Source organism: Mustela lutreola, chromosome 17, assembly GCF_030435805.1.
Source record: "Mustela lutreola isolate mMusLut2 chromosome 17, mMusLut2.pri, whole genome shotgun sequence".
Lineage (NCBI taxonomy): Eukaryota > Metazoa > Chordata > Mammalia > Carnivora > Mustelidae > Mustela > Mustela lutreola.
The window spans coordinates 48,597,013-48,611,570 of record NC_081306.1 but is presented as its reverse complement, the minus strand read 5'-3'; the positions used below and the strand labels follow the sequence as shown (position 1 = coordinate 48,611,570).

Here is a 14,558-nt window from a genome sequence, read left to right as displayed (position 1 = left end):
CCGCGCCCCCGCCCCCTCCGGCGCTCCCGGGGCTCGTTCGCGGGCCCCCTCCCCTGCGGAAGGTCCAACACTCCCCGGGGCCTCGCCGGGCACAGGGGTCACCGGGAGGGAACCGACCAGCGAGGGACACACAAACCGGAGTCCACGGACCCGGGCGCCGGCGGGGCCGCTTCTGGGGCGTGACCGGGAAGAGAAGCCGACGCGCTCGAGGCGCAGCCCGGAGACCCCTCTGCGGGGACACGTCCTCCGCCCCCGACCCGTCCCCGCCGGAGGCGCCCCGCACCCACCTTCCGCCGCAAGCCCGCGTCTGCGGGGGCCGCGCCCCGCCCGCGTTCGGGGGCCACCAGGGAGCGAGTCCTCCTGGGCTCCGCAGGGGACGGCCGGACGCCCGTCCGCGGCCACCGCGGCGGCTCGGAGCGAAGCCGGTCTCGGCCGCGACCCGCAGCCGGCGTCCAGCACCCCGAGCGGCCGCAGGGCCCGATGCTCCTGACCCGGGGCCTCGGGAACCGGACGCCCGGACGGCGCGGGCCCCCAGCGACCGGGTCCGCGGGCCTCGGCGCCGCTCCGCCGTCAGGACGGCCTCCGGGCCGGGACCTCCGAAACCAGGAGTCCCGGCACCGAGAGGGTCAGGGTTCGCGGTTTCCCACGCGGCCTCGCTCCCCGCGACCCGGCGACCCGGCGACCGCTGCTGGCGCGGCGGCGGCTGTGCGCGGCCTCGGCGGCGTCCAGGGCCGGCGGCCACCGCGGCAGGCGGCACCGGGACGGAGCGCCCGCTCCTCGCCACCCCCGACCGCCGGCCTCGACGCCGCCCCCGCGCCCGACCGCTCACCGCGGGAGCCGCCTCCGTCTCGCTCCGCCCAGCGCGGGTCCCGAGCGGCGCCGCGACGACTTCCTCCCTCCGCGCGCCGGGCCCGGAAGTGACGTCGTGCGTGCGTGACGGGCGCTCGCGGCGCCGGGGGCGGGGCGCGAGGGAGGAGGGCCGGCCGGAGGGCGGGTCGCGGACCGGCGGAGCGGGGACCCCTGGAGCGAGGCGCGGAGGGCGGCGGTCCCGACGCCGTGGAGCCGCAGCGCAGGTACGGGGCGGCGGGGCGGCGGGGCGGCGGCGGGGGCTGCGCGGCTGCCGGCTGCGGGCGGCGCGGCGGGGCGGGGGCGCCGTCCGGGCGGGGGCTGCTGGGTCATCCGCCCGTGCCGCCTCCCCGGCCGGGGCCGTTTCGCTCCGGCGCGTCCAGCCGCCGTCGGGCCCAGCCCCGGGCGCAGCGGCGCGGCCCTCACCGGCCGCCTCAAGCCTGTGGTGCCCAGCCGGGCGTTCCGGGCGTTCCGGGCGCTCGCGCCGCCTGCTGCGGGCCCGGCCGCGCCCCGACGGACACGCGCCTGCCGTTCCCGGCGCCCGCCCCGCGCGACGGCTCCGTCCTCGCTCTGCAGCGCGGAGGCTGCGGGGACCCTGCGGGCTCGGGCCCCGGGCCCGGGTCGCAGCCCCGCCGGGCCGGGACGCCGCGACTTCCGACCCCGCCTGGGTGCTGGGGGCGGAGAGGTCCGGGGGCGCGGGGTGGCGTGCGGGCTTTCCCGGTGCGGGGCCTCGAACTCCTGTCCCGACTTCGGCGGCGGCGGGGCCGGGGGGCCTGGGGCGGGCGCGGAAGCCCCTGCTCGCGAGCCGTCCCGGAGGACCGCGGGGTGATGCCGTCGCGGAAGTTCGGGCGGGGGGAGCTTCGAGGGTCACGGACGGCCGCGTCGGGCTGGGTCCTGCGCTCGTCCTGCCCTGAGGTGAGCGCGGAAGCCGCCGCGCGGGTCGCGGCCTCACGGCGCTGGGGTGGAGGGCGGCGGCGCGGGTGCTCCGGTTTGCGGGTCGGGGCTGTGGGTCTGGAAGCCGCGTCTGGCCGTTCCCCGCGACCCCGGGGCTGTGTGTAAAGTCTGTGAGCTGGAAACTCGCACCGAGGAAGCGGCGGGGCGGGGGCCGGGCCGCACTGTCTGTCGGTCCAGGCGGTGGTGCGCGGCGGAAGCTTGGCGGAGGTCGCGGTCTCTGCGCGGACGGCCGGTCGGGGTCGGGGTCGGGGTCGGAGGGGTTACTCGCCTTCCGAACGGGCTGCGGGTCAGGGGCAGTGACGGTCCTTCCGCGCCACGTCCGGACGGACCGGAGACGGAGCCCCGGAGCCGACCGCAGGTCCGGAGGGCGGGGGCCCCGTCGGGGAGCTCGCGGTGCGGGGTCGCGAGGACCGGGTCCCGTGGAGACGAGCAGGGGTGGGGGGATGCGGGGCCGGGTCGAGTCCGCGCCGAGGAGGCCCGTGGCTCCGCGGGCCGCGGTCTTCGGAAGCCAGCGGTGCGGGGCCGGGGTGCGGGGTCCCGGGGGCGTCGGTCTGGCGGGGACCAGGCCAGAAGGGCCTCGGCGTGGCCGAAGTGCAGTTCCGTGGCCCTCGCGGCCGGTTCCCGGCGCACAGGGTCGGGCCTGATGGGCGAGCGTCCGCGGACGGGGTCGCCGCTCTCCGCCCGCGGGCTCCGTCCGGCCCGGCCTGCAGGCTCCGTGGGGCCGCGCCGCCGTGGTCAGCGTTCGCCGTTCCCAACGCGCGTGTCCGCGGGGCGCCGCGTCGCGCTCACGGGCTCAGTGCGCGGGGCCGAGGTCGCGCTCCCTTGCGTGTGCCGAGGCGCGGGACGTCCGTTCCGGCGGGGAGCGCGGCCGCGGACCGGTGTCTGCGTCTGCGGCGGAAGCGCGGACAGCGCCGGGCGACCCCCGTCCGGCCGCGGCCTCCGAGGGCGCCCTGTGAAGCGGCCCCTCACCGCGCAGGGCGGGCCTCGCACGGCGGAGTCGGGCGTGTCGGGAGCTTAGTCGCGGCCTTCTCCGTCGTCGGGCCCCGGAGCGACACGGCGCGTGGTCCGGACGAGGCGGCGCCTGCGGAGGACCGGGCGGCGGTGCACGCGCCCTCGGAGGCACGCGGTGGCTCCCCGTCACCCGACGACGGACGTACCTGTGGCTGGACGCTCGGGCGACGCTCCTGAGACGTTCTGGGGAAAAGCTGGACTCGGTGGTGCTGCTTGCGGGTCAGAGGGTGAAGCTCCGGGGGCAGCAGCCGCGACCCTGCCGTGCGGTAGGGCAGTTCTCGGCTCCTGGTGGCGGAGCGCCGGGGTCGTCGTCGGTGCAGCGGCGGGCACGCGGGGGACGGGGGCGGGTCAGCGTCCGAGGGGGAGTTCAGGAGTGGCCCGGACGGCGCACGCGGAGGTCCGCCCGCGTTTCCTGCGATGAGGCCGGGGGACGGCGGGAGTCTCCGACGCGGGAGCGCAGCAAGGGCCTTGGGGCGCTGCACCGCAGGGGTGGCTGGCGGCCTCCGGTCCGCACGCTCCGGTCCGCACGCTCCGGTCCGCACGCTCATGAGCCGGCTTTGAAGCTGGTCTCTTCAGCAAATACCCGTGCTTGCATTTCTGGGGATTTGGCCTGTATTTTAAAATTAAAAAGTGACTTTTGGGGGATTTTTACATGGGATATATTTGTAATTTTCTGGTGCTCCAGAGTGAAAAATACATAATGAAACTTTATTTTTGTAGTTGCTGTTGTTAGAGTTTCCTAATTTTAGACACAATGTTTGCAAAAGCACCTTGTGTTTCCTTCTGGACCACCGAAAGGCCTCGCGCTTACCCGTCGGGCGCATAAAGGGCCGTGAACGGAAGAAAATACCTCACTGTCGCCGTGTCCTCCAAGCGGAGCGAGTCTGCTGCTCGCGTCCGTCTTCCCCGCGGCAGACGCCGCCGTTCCGGAGCCCGCACCGAAGTGAAGTGCGGGGCGGCGCGACGGGGAGTCGGAGGCGCAGACGCGTCTGTGGGACCCTGACTGCGGCGGGAGGAGACCCGAGCACGAGCACGAGCACGGGGGGGCGCGTCCAGCACGCTGTAGCGCGCCTCGACCGGGGCCTCGACCGGGGCCTCGACCGGGGCAGCCGCCGGCTCGGAGAGAAGCCCGGGCCGTCGCTCGGGTCCGGGACTGAGAGGAGAGGCCGGTTCCCTTCGGCTGCCGAGACGCCTCGTGCGGACAGTCCTCGGCTGCGTCCGCCCGGGCAGAGCCGCCTTTCGAGGGCTGTGCCGTGCTGCACTCGGTGTCCTGCTCAGCGGCAGGGTTCGCCGCCGCGGGGGGCCGGTCGGGGAGCGCACGTGATGCCGCGGACGCGGCTGGAGCCGGCGGGATAGTGGGCCCGAGTTCTTAGACCGCCGCGCGGAGTCCACAAGCGGCTGGGACAGGCCGGGCTTCCCGACCAGTTCCTGGAGCACCTGTGTGTGCTCCTGGGTGTCGTTTCCCCTCAGAGCGGCGTTGGCCGGCGCGCTGGGTTTTCGCCGCCTGAGGAGCGCGGGGGCGTCTGACGCGACGAGACGCCGCTCACCGCACGCGCCATTTCCGCGGTCGGTCGGGCCGGGGCTGCGGCCCAGGGAACCTCGGCTTGAAGAGTCCAGGCCTGGAATCTAGTTTTTTAAAAAAGCACAGATCCGTTCATCTTAGACGGAGGGTCTAGAGAATTAACATATTTGTATTTTGCTCAGGCTAAAAAGCTGACTGTGGGAGTCACAGTAGTTGAGACTCATCGGACGTATGCGTGGCGGCGCGGCCCAGGCCCTGAGTGAGGAGGGCGTCCTTCCGCGGTGTGCTCTCCGCGTCCTCGCCTGCTCCTCCTGGGCTCGGCGCGGCCGCTTGTTGCCGGTCCTACAGCCGGGGAGGCCTGGGCTCTGCTGGGCTGACCGCATCCGTGGTCTGCGCTCAACCCTGGCCTGGCAGTGCCGGCCGCACGCGGGACTCGGAGCTCCCACGGGGAGAGCAGACGCGCACGGCCACAGTGAGCGCGCGGTGCCCGAACCCGCTGTCACTAAAGGGCCTTGGACAGTTTGGGATCTTTCTACCCGGATAATGGTTGGGGAGCTGCAAGTTTAAGGCATTTTGGTTGTAGTCTGTAAAGCTGGGGGCGGGGGAGTCTCTAAGCATTCATCAGGATTGGCAAACTGGGGATATTTTTTCATGTGTTTGCACATAAAATACATATATTTTTTCTTTCTGTTGACTCTAAATTTGTCTTGACATCAGGAAAGCCACCATAATATTTATAAAAATAGTGCACCATTCTAGAAAAAGAGGTTGATATTCATATATTTTTTAAAGATTTTATTTATTTATTTGACAAAGATCACAAGTAGGCGGAGAGGCAGGCAGAGTGAGAGAGGGAAGCAGGCTCCCCGCTGAGCAGAGAGCCCGATGTGGGGCTCGATCCCAGGACCCTGGGATCATGACCTGAGCCGGAGGCGGAGGCTTAACCCACTGAGCCACCCAGGAGCCAAATATTCACATTTTAGAGTCAACTTTAGCTGGTGATTTCACGGCTCTGTGTGTATGTGTGTGTGTGTATGTTTTAATATTTTATTATTTATTTGACCAAGAGAGAGCACACCCAGGGGAAGCAGTCAAAGGAGAGGGAGAAGCTGATTCCCCACTTGAGCAGGGAACTTGATGCAGGGCTCAATACCAGGACCCTGCGATCATGACCAGAGCCGAAGGCAGACATGTAATTGACTGAGTCACCCAAGTGCCCCAACGCTGCTGTGATATGGGATGAATTTAGGTTGTGCTTTTGTTGTAATGCCATTGCAAGGTGTTTGTGTTCTTAACTGTCATTCCGTTTCATTAGGAAGTGTATTGCACGAAAGTTGTACAGTTAAGTAAACCATTATTTTTTTAAGGTTTTATTTCTTTATTTGACACATAAAGAAATCACAAGTAGACAGAGAGGCAGGCGGGGGGAGGGGGCGGAGGGGGAAAGCAGGCTCCCCGCTGAGCAGAGAGCCTGATGCGGGACTCGATCCCAGGACCCTGCATGACCTGAGCTGAAGGCAGAAGCTTAACCCACTGAGCCACCCAGGCACCTGAGTAAACCATTATTTATTGTGTATTTTCATATGCAGCTACTTCAGGTAATTCCAAATTATTTTTTTTTAAAGTATTCTAATACAGTTCCTCCGGTATATTGTAAATTATGACCTAGCAGAATCAAGAACATCCTTATTCATCTTTAGTCAGTAAACAAGAGGTGGAAGTGTTGTTGCCTAAATGTAGTTATGTAACTTAGCGGTTCCTTAATTGCATTTCCATAGAGCTTTTGGCATTGTTTTTTAAACATCTTCCTGAAAAATGACTTGGGCTAGTGACCACAGTTTTGAATAGGATATTACAAGAAGAATGTAAATTTAAAAAATGTGAAAACAAAAAACAGAATTGTATGCTGATGAGATAAAATGTCTAAAATCCATTGTAATTAGTGTCTCAGGAATTAATATGCTTGGCTTCTATTTAGCCAGTTGAGTTATATCTTTATTTGTATAAATTAAGTAGCCACTGCAGTTGTAGTGTGGTAAGTGTAGGGTTTTTTTGTCTAGGCTTTCAAATGTTGTACAGTCATGGGCGGACACCTCTTAAGTATCATTTAGGAGGATTAATCAGATGGCAAAGGGCGTTCATACCCATATGCTAAAACTGCTCCATATTTAAGTTCTTTGAATAGCAACTGTATGTAAACACTGGTTCCTTCCAAGAGCTTGCTTTTGTTCTTGGACATACTTGGGAACAAAGTGCAGATACTTTTTTGTCATTGTTGTTACCCACAAGAGGGTATAGGCTATTTATTTCAAGAAGAACTTTCCCATCCCTGTGTAGATGATCGAAAAAAAAAAAAGAGAGAGAGAGAGAAATAAGAACTTTTGCTTTCTTAGTACTTAGGGCTAGTAATTGAATAAGTAAATTAGAAAATAAAAATCTCAACTTATTTCTTATTTTGTTTAAAGTAGTGCTTGAGAAATAAGCTAAGATTCTTTGACGTTTAAAGTTCTTAGATTCTAACAGAAAAACTGATCAGGAGGTTGGATTTTAGGCCCAGCCAGTTCCAGCCCCAAACACAACCACTGAGGGTTACAAGGGTGAGTCTGCCATTTATGTAAGTGTGGTGAAAATTTGTCCGTTTCATTCTTCAGTCAAAGCTTGGACTGTATTTGGAGAAGAAGAATTAAGTGCTTTTTAAAAGATTTTTTTTAAGACTTTATTTATTTATTTGACAGAGATCACAAGCAGGCAGAGAGGCAGGCAGAGGGGGAGAGGGGAACAGGCTTCCTGCTGAGCAGAGGGCCCGATGTGGAGCTTGGTCCCAGGACCCTGAGACCATGACCTGAGCCGGAGGCAGAGGCCCAACCCACTGAGCCACCCAGGTGCCCCTCTACTTATTATTTTAAGACCCACAAGAAATGGTTGTTTTTTGTAATCAATATTTATGTGTATTTACTTACATGTTTACTGTTTCCATTACTTTTTGATCCTTCCTTCTTTGTGTTTCTCTTTGGGGTAAACTGATTTTTCTTTCCATTTGAAGAGTTCTCTCTCCTATTTCTTCTAATGCTAGTAGGCTCATAATGAATTCTTTATAATTTTTATTTTTTACTTTAAAGAGAGTGTGCATGAACGGTGGTGAATGGGTTGGTGGCGGGGGGTGGGGGGGGATAGTGTGGAGAGGCACAGAGGGAGAGAGAGAATCCCAAACAGGCTCAACGTGGAGCCTGACACAGGGCTTGATCTTACCACCCTGAGATCATGACCTGAGCTGAAATCTAGAGTCAGATGCTTAACTGACTGAGCCACCCAGGTGCCCCTATTCTGTCTTTATTTTTAAGGGGAACAAGTTATTAAACACCACATTCTAGGGGGGCATTTTTTTTCCAGCACTTTCAATAGGTCATTCTGTTGTCTTAAGGCATTTATGATTTCTTTTGAAAATTTAGCTCTTAGTTTTATTGTCCCACTTATGAAAGTAATGTGTTTCTTTTCCTCTAGCTGCTTTCAAAAGTTTCTCTTTGTTTTTGATTATCAGCTGTTAAGTATGCTGTATCTCTGTGTTGTGTTTTCTGCTTTGGGGTTCACAGAATTTCTTGGATTTGTTGTCTTTTTATCAGTTTTAAATTTCATTAATATTGCTTCTTATTCATTCTTTCCTCTTCTTTTGAGGAACTTCAGTTACATACTCCATAGACTTTTCCACAATGTCCCTGATTCTCTTTATACTCCCCCCCCACACTGTATTTCCTATTAGTTTTTCCTACTGCTTCATTGTGGGTGTATTTTATTGACTTGGGTTCCAGTTCTAATCTTCTCTTTTGTTAGGTCTGGTCTGCTCTTAAATCTACCCTTTGAAGTCTTAGTTTTAGTTATTATACTTTTCAGGTCTAGCATTTCATTTCGATTTTTAGGGATTACAATTCTCAGTTCATTTTTAAAATATGTTCTGGGGCGCCTGGGTGGCTGCCTTGCCTCAGGTCATGATCTCAGGGTCCTGGGATCCAGCCCCAAATCAGGTTCTCTGCTCAGCGGGGAGCCTGCTTCCTCCTCTCTCTCTGCCTGCCCCTCTGCCTACTCATGATCTCTGTCAAATAAATAAATAAACTCTTAAAAAAAATTGTTCTTTCCCCTTTTTCTCACCTATTTTTAATTTATTTTTCACTTTAAAATTTTAATTTTAATTTTAATTTTTTTAAAATTTTATTTATTCATTTGACAGAGAGAGAGGAGAGAGATCATAAGTAGGCAGAGAGGCAGGCAGAGAGAGAGGAGGAAGCAGGCTCCCTGCTGAGCAGAGAGCCTGATGCGGGGCTCGATCCCAGGACCCTGAGATCATGACCTGAGCTAAAGGCAGAGGCTTAACCCACTAAGCCACCCAGGTGCCCCAATTTTAATTTTTTAAAAAAGGTTTTATTTATTTAGATCACAAGTAGGCAGAGAGGCAGGCAGAGAGAGTAGAAAGCAGGCTCTCGACGCGGGGCTCGATACCAAGACCCTGAGATCATGATGTGAGCCAAAGGCAGAGACTTAACCCACTGAGCCACCCAGGTGCCCTTATTTTTCACCTTTTTTTAAAAAAAAAATAGGGAATTTAAATAAATATCTATTTAAAAGTCTTTCTGTTAACTTCATTGTCTGGATCATCTGAGCATCTCTTTCTATTGTCTTTTTTTTTTTTTTTCTTTTTGGTTTTTAATTCTGTAAATACTAGGTGTTGTGAATAAAATGAAGCTCCGGAAGGTACTCTTTTTGTTTTTCAGAGAGAAAAATCTCTCCTCCCTTTTGAGTAGGGGCTTATCACCTAATCCTATTAGGGACTGAGCTGCCTGTTGAAGTTGTGTTGCTGGGTCGATAAGGCTTTGTTCCCTCAGGTTTACTTTTACTACTATCAAGTAGTCGTCCAGAGCTTCCCACCCGTAGGGGAGTGAATTCACCGGAGTCTCTTCCCCTGGTGGCTTATATACTGTAATCTTTGTTTCTTGAGAACAGTGAGATTACTGAAAATTCCACTTTTTTTTTTGGTAAAGATTGTATTGATTTGAGAGAAGGTGGGCAGCGCCAGCGCAGGAGCCCAGGCCGCGGAGGGGGCAGAAGGAGAGGGAGAAGCAGACTCCCTGCTAAGCAGGCGCCTGACCCACTCGGGTGCTCCAGCTCCAATCCTGGGGTAATGACCCGAGCCAAAGGCAGAAGCTTAAACGACTGAGCCACCCAGGCCCCCCCACTTAAAAAAAAAAAAAAAAAAGATTTTATTTTTGAGTAATCTCTACACCCAACATGGGGGTTGAATTTACAACCCCAAGATCAAGGGGTGTATGTATGTTCCACCAACTGAGCCCACCAGGCGCCCCTGTAAATGCCACTCTAGATTTTCAGAGGGTTTCCCAATGGTTTTGAAGCCCTCTCTTTGCAGCTGCAAAATTTGGTATAAGTCCTTGGGCCTGGCGGGGGTGGGGTGGGGTGGGGTGGGGGGAATCAGCCTTCTGTTAAGCCCAGCTCTCTTTGACTCTGTTTGACTAGGATTTTGGCTCCTTGAGTCTTGCCTTTCCTCTTTTCCAAAAGCTCTTGTAGTTCTTCTTCCTAAAGTAAGTCTGGATTCTCATCACTTTGTCCCAGGCATGGGTACACTTGGGGCAAAAGTGACTGCAGAATGTCGCTTTGTTTCTCCACAGTTTCTCTCTTTTTCCAGAATCCAGAGGCACCTAGATTCCTTTAGATTTTCTGATGCCTTTAAATAATGGATTTTAAACGTGTGTCTAGCTTTCCTTGTTCTCAGCAGGAGTGTTGGTCACCACAAACTACTCCATTGTATTTAGAAAAGAAGGTCTCCTACCAGTAAGGAAGTCATGAGAAGAAATTGGTTTTTTAATAATTGCTGTGCTTGCTTTATAATTCTAGTTCTGGAAGAGTAGTCCTTAGCCACATCATCTGGGAACTTCTTAGGAATGTGGATTCTCAGGCCCTGCGCCTGACCTCCTGAATCATAAACTCTGGGTTGGGACCCAGCACTCTGCGCTTTAATAAGTCCTCCATGTGATACTGATTGCATGCTAAAATTTGGGAATAACTGCTTCATAAGATAGTTGTTTTGCTGTTTAAAATTTCTACTTATATCTTCACTGGGCCCTGGAGAGTGTATATGGGGGAAAAAAATGAAAGAAAATGGTCTGTATAGGTATTTTTTAGTCTTCGGAATAAATAATTCAATAAATTTAGGAAATGTGTATTGATTAGTCAGTCTGTTCTGGGCACTGTGCTGTGTGTCTGTGAACATGGAATGGACATGTAAGCAAGCTTTTACAATAGAACATATTGCAGTAGCTGTATTTATAAAATGCTGTATGAACCAGAAAGAATTATTCTGTAAGTGGGAAAGGGGAGTCAGATGTTGTTTGAACGGGGTGGAATTTGAAGGTGGACTAACAGGAGGGTTTCTGGGCTTGTTCATGAAGACGATGACTGTGTAAGTTACTGTGCAGAGCAGGTCATTTTGAGGACCCAAAGGGGGCCTTTCTGCTAGGGTAGCAGACGGATGCTGGGGCTGTTCTCATGAACTGCGATACGCGATTAACCGGTTTGGGAAGAGCCAAGTGATGCTGCGAACCCCGGTTCTGTGTTACCTTGTGGAAAACTTGTTGCTTTCAAGTATTTGTTTACAGTTACTGTTTATAATTCTTAATGGATGATTTTTGTGGTTTTCTTAGGAGTACTCTAAGCAGACTAGCGCAGGGTGACTCAAAACTATACAGATTCATTCTTTCGTAGTTACAGAGGCTAGAAATCTGAAATCAAGGCGTCCACAGGGCCCATGTTCTCTCCGAAGGCTGTAGGGAAGATGATTGCTGGCTGCCCTGTAGCTCCTTGGCTTGTAGCCGCATCATTCTGATTTCCACCTCTATGGCCACGTGGCCTCTGTGTCTTTATACCTGGGTGCCTCTCAGGGCCTTCTTACAAGGATACCAGTTACTGGAGTTAGGGCCCACCCTAATCAGCATGACCTCATTCTATAATTACATCTGCCTAGAGCTGATTTCCAAATCAGGTTTCTTCCGCAGTATTGAGTTCAGCCTGTCTTTTGGGGGGCCATAATTCAACCCCAACAGATGGTACGTTTTTTATTTTATTTTGTCTTAAGGTTTTATTTATTTGAGGGGGCAGATAGCAAGAGAGAGCATGAGTTGGGGGAGAGGGGCAGAGGGAGAGGGAGAAGCAGGCTCCACGCTGAGCAGGGAGTGCAGTGTGGGGCTCGATCCCGGGACTCCAGGAGTGGGACTGAGCTGAAGGCAGATGTACAACCAACTGAGCCATTCAGGCACCCCAGGAGGGTATGGTTTTCGCAACTTTTGAAAGTTTCTGGAGTTTAATGGGATTATATTTTTATTATACACAAGATACTTCTCAGTGGCTTAGAACATAATGTATTTCATTGAGCTGTCTAACGAATCTGAATAAATACATGTTCCGTTCAGGCAATTGCTTTTTGTAGTTCTCGTCTCATAGGTGTGTGTGTGTCACTTTGTGCAGCCGCAGCTGGGTGAGGCCGAGGTGTCGGGGCCGCCGCGAAGCTAAAACTGCCGTGTGACTCTCAGGGAAACGAGCTGTTCATGGTTGAAACCACATAATGTGCTGCAGTTTGTTGCTCGTTTAAATGGAGTGAAGAGAGGGTGTATCTGGTCATTTACTTTCCCAAGAAACTGACCCGTGGAGGATTGACCGCTGCCAGCGAAGGGAGGACGGAGCACGGTGGGAAGTAGAGCAGAGTTTGTGTCGCTAGCCTGGGGCATGGCAAGCTCAGGTTGACGTCCTAATTGGGCTTACCCGGAGAGGGTGCGACATGGACTTCGACTTGGCACAGTGGCAGATTGTTGTCGGGAGCTCCCTCCCCGAGAATGCGGCTCTGCTGGCTCTGCTCATTCCGCAGCATCGACTCAGCGTTCTCTTCATGGCTTGATTACGAAGTGGGCAGGCCAGTGTTTGGATACTTTGTTTTGTTAAATTTAACATTGGAGCTCTGCCACTGATTCTCAGTGCGATATATTTCTTTAAAGATTTATTTATTCATTTGTGAGAGAGAGAGCAGGAGCCCAGGCCGGGGAGGGGCCGAGGGAGGTGGACCGGGAATCTCAGGCAGACGCCGGAGCCTGAGGCTGGGCTTGTCTCCTGACCCTGAGATCCTGACCTGAGCCAAGTGAGAGTCTGATCCTTACCCTGAGCCACCCAGGAGCCCCCTCAGTGTGATACTTACATTCATTTTGGAAGCAATGTAGTTAATAGAAACTCAGTGACATTTGGATATGGATTTTAAATATTGTCTGATTAAAGCGGTGATAATGTCTTCATAATATAAAGTCAGGGACTAAAAGATAACATAAAAAAAGAACACCTGTAGGGGCGCTTGGGTGGCTCAGTGGGTTGAGCCTCTGCCTTCAGCTCAGGTCATGATCTCAGGGTCCTGGGATGGAGCCCGGCAACAGGCTCTGCTCAGTGGGGAGCCTGCTTCCCTTCCCCCCACCCCACCCCCAGCGCCTGCCTCTCTGCCTACTTGTGATCTCTCTGTGTCAAATAAATAAATAAAATCTTAAAAAAAAAAAAAAAAAAGACCATGACCTGGGCCAAAACCAAGATCAGAGACTTAACTGATTGAACCACCAAGACATGATTGAACCTCCTCTGGCCCTTGTTTTGGGGGGTACTTCAACCCAGATTGAATCCTAGTTCTGAAGCAGAATTCATAGTAATCTCAACTGTCTCAGAAATAGAGATAATTCTTACTCTGTCTTCCCTAATGTGAATGGGTCAATTGAATGATGCATTCTGTATGCCCAGGTTGTTCCGTAAAAGCGTATTTTTATTGAACTGATGTGCCCCTCTCACCTTCCTCCTGGGTGTAGTAACTTGCCTCTGGATTATGGCTTTACTAATGAGGGACAGGTCTTTTGGGGCAGGAAAGACAATTCCGTCTCAGGCCGTTGATCCCCTTGTGTTTTCCCCGAACTGAAGAGGATATGCTGCTTACGTAGCTCTGATGTCTAGTCTAGGTGTGTTGAAAGTACCTGCTTTGCCCCCTGAAACAGAGCTAACGTCACCACTGTGATAGCCTTTCAAACCCTGGCGTGTACTTTGGAGATTCACTTGCTCTCTTTGTTTTCCATATTTAGAAATAATCTGAGTGATATGCTTATCTGTCTGATACACATTGGTTCAATCATAAATGTTATTTGAATTTTTAATAACTCCCTAACTTGAAATTACAGATTAACAGAAAATTGCAAAGATAATACAGAGAGATGCTGTAGTATGCTACCAGGTTGTGCCAGTGTCTGAGTTTTACATAACCATAGTACAACATCAGAACCGAGAAATTGATTTCAGTACTGTGTGCATGTTTAGCAGTTCTGTTGCATTTTTTATCGTGTATGTAGATTCCTGTAACTACCACCGTAGTCAAGATACAGAACTATTCTGTTACCACTGAGATCACCCTCATGCCACCCCTTTATAATCATAGCCGGTGTCAGTAGTCCCCAAGACTGCCCCTAGGTTTGGTGATTTGATAGAAGGACTCACATGACTGTTTGTATTTAATTTTATTTATTTACCTGACAGAGACACATTTATTTATTTATAAATAAGATAAAATTTATTTATTTGGAGGATACCGGGCATGAGCTTCCAAGTCATTTTCCAGCAGAGACGTTGCACAGGGTGTGTTTAATCCCCAGCAACAAATTGTAGCAACATATGTGAGATGTTTTCTGTTCGGGAAACTCACTTAAGCTTTGAATTCCAGGGTTTTTATTGAAGGTTGGTCAGACAGGCATGACTGCCTTCAGGACCGACCACAGTTAATGCAACTCCAGACCCCCCCAGAAAGACAGCAGGTACTCGCCATACATCACACTGTTTGCATGAGCTGTCGAAGCAAGTTGGAATAGTGTGGCTTGAAGCTCCAAGCATACAAAACACAAGGACACTTCCAAGACCTCCATTCCCCTAGAAGCTGACCAAGAGCCAGTCACGTAATAAGCAGGCCCTTCTGAGAATATGCATAATTGTTTTTTTAGCAATTTATCCTGCTTGGTTAACTCTTTCCTTTCCCTCCCTTGTTAGACATGTGTAGGATGGAGAGAAGCAATGCTGAGCCAGTGTGGACGGAAGGGTGGGGAGGTTGGAGAGGTGCTGCTTGAGGTAGAGTTGCAGGGGGAGGCCTTTCTGGAAGCATGAC

The 14,558-nt window shown here is 53.6% G+C and overlaps 1 protein-coding gene across 3 annotated transcripts in view; it reads left to right on the top strand.

The window, feature by feature from the left end:
* The first annotated feature begins 941 nt into the window (after positions 1 to 941).
* RABGEF1 (RAB guanine nucleotide exchange factor 1) overlaps positions 942 to 14,558 on the top strand; it is a 50,568-nt gene continuing 36,951 nt past the window's right edge. For 2 of the 3 annotated variants that reach the window (XM_059155253.1, XM_059155250.1), the window contains exon 1: positions 942 to 1,073. The gene's annotated coding sequence lies outside the window, so the exon portion shown is untranslated. The remainder of the gene's footprint in view (positions 1,074 to 14,558) is intronic. The other variant, XM_059155251.1, reaches the window with a different exon arrangement.